Below are 6,234 nucleotides of genomic sequence, written 5' to 3'. Positions count from 1 at the left end.
TAAAGAATCTGCCTGCTGATCCAGGAGATCCCAGAGTTCGATCGCTGAGATGGGAAGGTCCCCTGCAGGAGGAAATGGCAACCCACACAAGTATTCTTGCCTGGAGAATCCCATAGACAGAGGAACCTGATGGACTACAGACCATGAGGTCGCAGAGTCAAGTTGGATGCAACCGACCACAAGCACGCATGCACGTACACACACATACACACACACACAGGTATACTTCTTGGTTTGCTATTTGTATTTTCTTTTGGCTGTTCAGTAGAAATAGTTGCTGTGAGCCTATAACCTCTTCAACTCTCAGTGACTAGCAGAGAAAGTCCTTATTATCTGGATAAATGTCTTCTTATACCTTTGCAGTAACATCTGCTGATTAATTAACGTAAGGAAATTAGAACTCTCTTAGGTTATAAAAAAAACTCTTTTTAAAAAGTACTTTAAAAAGGTACTTTATTAAATGTATATTGTGGATTCTTACAAAACAACTTATCTTTGGAAGATCTTGGGTGTAGCTGGGCCTTGAGAACTTCTGGAACCAAGCCTTGAATGCCATCAAGATTCCCAGTGGCTTGTCCTTTTTTTTTTTTGTCTGCCTTGCATTCCTTCTTTTTGAATACAAATGAATTTTTCTCCAAAAATATACTACCAGATCTGAGTTTGAATCTTAACAGTATTCTAATTCTGGTCCTAAAATTCTAGGTAAAGGACACGGATTGGCTTAGCCTGAATCACGTGCCTGCTTATAGACAGATCGACTTAGGCCAGGAAATGAATTACCGAAGTTACAGCATTTTGTCTCCAGGGAGCACTCTCGGCTCCAATCAGTGGTATCCAGGAAGTGGAATCATTCATCTCCCACCAAAACCATAAATTACTGGAGAAAGAGTAGTTCTGAGAAAAGCGGATTCCAGAGGAACAAGTTGTCTTACGAGTCAGTGTGAGACCAGATTTGAGATTTGCTCTCCACATTTTCCTAAATCACCATTCCAATCTCTCCCTTCCCCATCCGTGTAGGAACAGGTCAAATTTTAAAGCAGCCTAAAAAATTAGTCTTTAGATTTTACCCACACATCTTTATACCAGTACTGGGGTATTTTTAACAGTTTTAATTGTGTAGTAAATGATACATAAAAGTTCATAAGTGACATTGATGTAAATTAGGAAACATAAAAATAAATCCCTGTGAATCCATGACCTAAGTTGAGGAAATAGCATATTACAAACACTGCTAAAGCCCACAGTGTGTACACTCTGTAGCCTTCCTCAAAAAAATGAAATGAAAGTGTGAGTCGCTCAGTCGTGTCCGACGCTTTGCAGCCCCATTGACTGTAGCCCACAAGTCTCCACTGTCCATGGGATTCTCCAGGAAAGGATAATGGAATGTGGAGTCATTCCTTTCTCCAGGTGATCTTCCCCACCCAGGGATCGAATCCAGGTCTCCTGCACTGCAGGCAGATTCTCCAGCAGGAAAGCCTCCAACACCTTACTTAATGCAGTAGATAAGTATTATTATGGTTCCCCTTGTTGGCAGGAAGACAATGGAAGTAGTAAAGGAGGTAGGCTCTGGATCAGAACACTATGTTTTCCACTTACTACATGCATGAGATTAGGTGAATTACTTCATTTCCCTGTACATCTCTCTAGTCTTCACCTGTAGAATGGGATTAAATTGTTTAATAGAAATATTCATTAACAAGGGACAAGTTAAACAATTGTCTGCTACAGGGCACAGAAAAAGAGATCGGATTTTTGGTTCTCAAATGGAAATGAAAGGACGAGTTCTTCTGTGTTTCTCTGGCAATAGAAGCCAAAAACTCATTACATTTCATTTAGAAAGTAGAAGATATGAAAGAATCTGAATATCTTTCAGTGATGCCCATTTCCTAATATCTATTAATTTTATTTACTATTACCAGGTATACACACCTCTACTTTGAAAATATACTTAGGAAAATGGATGTAAAATCAATAAAATCATCCCTTGGGGGGAGAAATTGCATTTTGTAATTTTATTTAATGTGAATTTATGTGAAACTAAACTGTAGCCATATAGACACTAGTGAAATTAAAAGCATTGTCACGTAGTGACTCCTTGGGCCACCTTTTGGGTCCTTTCAAGGGTCTGTCTGTAAATACAGGCAGCAAAAGTACTCAAGCATTTGTGAGGTCTTGATGATGTTTCTGCATCCATAATGTTTCTTTCGACTGGGTTTTCTTTGTGGATCCATGATGTATCCCCGAAGCAGAACTTAGTGTATTTGTTGAAGAACTTTAAATACACACACACACACACACACACACACACACACACACACACAAAGCCTGCTCTGTACAGTAATGGTCCCCAGCCTTTTTGGCACCAGGGACCAGTTTTGTGGAAGATAGTTTTTCTGTGGATGGAGGGGTGGATGGTTCCTGGATGATTCAAGTGCACTACATTTATTGTGCACTTTCTTTCTATTTTTATTGCATCAGCTCCACCTGAGATCATCAGGCATTAGATCCTAGAGGTTGGGGACCCCGGCTATAAGAGGCTCCCAAGAGTGCTTTCTCTTGGTCCAAACAAGGTAACTCTCACTAGTGGCAAGAGCTGCAAGGGAGGGTGGGGGCAAATGCCCTAGAGATTCCGGCTCTCCCCCTGCCTCAGCACTCAGTTCACGGTTTCCTCTTGGTAATCTTTTCACAATCGTGAAAGAAGTTTATATCTGACTAGATCTATCTGACTAGAGCTGACAATGCAGTTCTACTGGCACAAATGACATTTGGTCGTACTACAGTTACATGTGTCAAACACACACACAGACGTCTGATAGTAATGGCTAACATATGTTTAACATTTACTTTGTGCTCTTTCTATTTTAGTTAATCTGAAAAACAGCTCACTGGGGCTTCCTTGGTGGATCAGTGGTAAAGAATCTGCCTGCCAATGCAGGAGACACGGGTTCCATCTCTGGTCCTGGAAGATCCCACATGAGGAAGAGCACCGAAACCCATGCACCACAAATATTGAGCCTGTGCTCTAGAACCTGGGAGCTGCGACTACTGCAGCCCACACTCCCCAGGCTCTTATGGAGCCTGTGCTCCGTAGAGAACCTGCAATGAAAAGCCTAAGCACTGCAACTAAAGAGTAGCCCCTGCTTGTTGCAACTAAAGGAAAGCCTGTATAGCAACAAAGACCCAGCACAGCTAAAAATAAAGATAAATTATAAAATACAAAACAGCACATTGCTGTGCTTGTTACCATTAGCCCCATTTTACAGACGAGGAAATAGGCCTTAGAGGTGAAGTAATGTGTCCCAATCTATCCAGCCACTCAGTAGGGCAGCTGGAAATGATGTTCTCCAGTCATAGCCATAAGACCTCCTAGAGCAGCCAGTATGGTCTCCCAGGCTTTCAGGCTCTTGATTGACCCCAAATAAGGCATAGAATACCTCCTCCTCACCAGTTTCTCCGGAGACCCAGCACGTTGCTAGACCCTTTGACAGAGACGAATTAATGCCTGTCCTTGACGAGCAATGTCCTAGAGGCTTAGAGAGTTAAAGATTCTTGACAGCTGGACTCAGCCAACTGACAGTTTACTCACCTGGCAGAATCTGGTCTATGGGGGAAAGGAGAGAGCCACAATTAGCAAATAAAATGACCTTTCCTTTTCCTGAAAGTTATTTTGGAAAAGGATTCTACTTTTAGAATATGTAAAATCTAGAATCGAAAAGGACCTCTAGAAGAAAAGAATGGATCAATTCTAGTTGCTTTTTAAGTGAGTTCTTGAACGTGAATCTTTGTTTTAAAATGTTATATACATTTTGAAGTTTTATAACAACCAAAGGTGGCTGGTTTTCAGGTCTTAAACTTCTCAAAAAGGAAAAGGCTTGCCTTGAAAGCATTTCTAGCTTTAAAAAAATGCTTCAGCAAGCCCTGACTTAGGACTCATGAGCAATCTTGCTCTTTCTCAAATGGTTCCTCTCAGAAGTCATTGCAACTTAACTCCCCGCCAAATGGCTGAGCTACTCTCAACCGTGCTGCCTCCCAGAATTCATCTCTAGGCAAATTTGCCTTGTGACCTCTTCCAGTTGATCTGCTTCTGTGCTCCTGAGCAGGGGGACAGATCCAGAAGCTGTAATACACTTAGGCAGTATTTTCCCTTTGGACTGCCAGCCTGACTCAGACCCAGGTGGGTGGTGATTCAAGTTGAAACAAACATGGGCTCAGTCCAAGCCTTTAGTTTTGATATATAGGAAAAGTTCTTTGTAATGTGTGCCAGGGAAAAGCAATTTAAAAAATAATAATAATATGCAGGGGATGGTTATGTAAGACTTAAGACGCTGCTTTAGGGTCCCTTGGCTGGGCTGTTTAAAATGCTGTATTGAGAGGAGAAAAATGTAAAGTGGAGGAATATTACAACTAAGTTTTGATATAAAAACATAGCCCTTTAAAGGAAGTTGGAGTTGAAGTGCTCCTTGTAAAGCGCTTTGAGGCCATCATCCTTCAGCTTCTCAAGAAGTCAGCCCAGTGGCTGATGTCGGTTTCTCCCAAGTTGTGATCGTGTTGGAAGGTGATGAATTACAAAGTCAAGAATCTTCTCATTCTTCTCTTGCGAGAAACTACTGCAGGCAGACAGACTATTTACCGTCTGAGCTATCAGGGAAGCCCATATGATTAGCTATAAAAGGAGATGTCTTGAATTCTAAATTGATTTATGTGTTGTGCTTAGTCGTTCAGTCATGTCCGATGCTTTGTGACACCATGGACTGTAGCCCGCCAGGCTCCTCTGTCCATGGAGATTCTCCAGGCAAGAATACTAGAGTAGGTGGCCATGGTCTCCTCCAGAGGATCATCCCAACCCAGAGACTGAACCCAGGTCTCCCACATTGCAGGTGGATTCTTTACTCTCTGAGCCACCAGGAAAGCCCAAATTGATTTATAGTTTAGGTAAATTTTTACTTGGGACAACATAGGCTCAAATTGACATCTGGGTCATTTATTTCTCCTTTCCTATCATTCAACCAATTTTAATCTATAGAATGAGGTGAATCATTGTAAAAAATTATTCAAGTAAGTCTCATTAAAATTTTGTAAAACATGAGTTGTTAAAATGATTGCTTCAGTTCTCCATTTATTAATGTAATGCTGACATATCATTTATAGAAAAATTATTTATACTCCAGTTTTTCTCTGGTTAAATATTTTTATTATTAACAGGATAAAGCATATTTAATGTTCATAGGTCCTGAGGATACGCATAATAACAATCTGCTTAAACTATTTTTTGTGGGTCTTAAAATTTATCATTAATAAGCAAAATACCTTAGGTATTGAATCTAGGTGGAAGGTGTATGGAAACTTCTTGTAAAATTCTTTCAGCTTTCCTATATATATGAATTTAAGTAATAAAAAGTTGTCAAAAAAAAAAAAAAACTAGACTTACCTGATGTAACCTCTCTAACTATTTCATTAAAATACCTGAGAAGATAAAGGCCAACGACTGGAAACAGTGCTGGAAACTCAGGGGGAAAGAAAAGGCTGTTTGCAGCATTGAAAGACAAGTGCACTGTTGTGTCCCTGGGGGTGGGCTGAGGGACACACTCTGGAGCTCTGCGTGCTGTGAATTTTAAACTAAAGCAGCAGCGGTAACAGCAATAAAGCAAAAGGCATTGATTCACCTCATCTGCCTGCCCAGAACAAGGAACTCTCTTGGACTAAAACACCAAAGAAGCATTCAGCCATTGACTTCTGCATGTGAGCTCTGTTGGGAGCTGGACAGAGCTTTCCCACTGACCCACTCCCAGCCCCACCAACTGCTCCTTTCTTTCCATATCTACCTAGAAGGTAAAACTTCTGCCACAGTGCAGGCAGGTGGTAATCTGTTTCAATGTAAAATGATTTTTTAAAGAATATAGTCAAGAAGAAAGAAAGAGTCCCAAGGATTAACATCTGTAGGGGGTGTGCTCAGTTGACACAGCCTTGATTCTTTGTGACCCCCATGGACTGTAGCCGGCCAGGCTCCTCTGTCCATGGAATTTTCCAGGCAAGGATACTGGAGTAGGTTGCCATTTTCGATGCCAGAGGATCTTCCTAACCCTGGGATTGAAGCCGTGCTTCCTGCTTTGCAAGCAGATTCTTTACCACTGTGCCACCTTCCCAAGGTCACCAGAGAGGAGGAGACAGGGGCCAACTCTTTGTTGCAGCTGGAGAGCCTGTACTCTGAGAGGAAAAGGCTCTGGTTCCCTTAGG

This window comes from Bos javanicus, chromosome 13 (genome assembly GCF_032452875.1).
Source record: "Bos javanicus breed banteng chromosome 13, ARS-OSU_banteng_1.0, whole genome shotgun sequence".
NCBI lineage: Eukaryota > Metazoa > Chordata > Mammalia > Artiodactyla > Bovidae > Bos > Bos javanicus.
Note: the sequence above shows the minus strand (reverse complement) of the source record.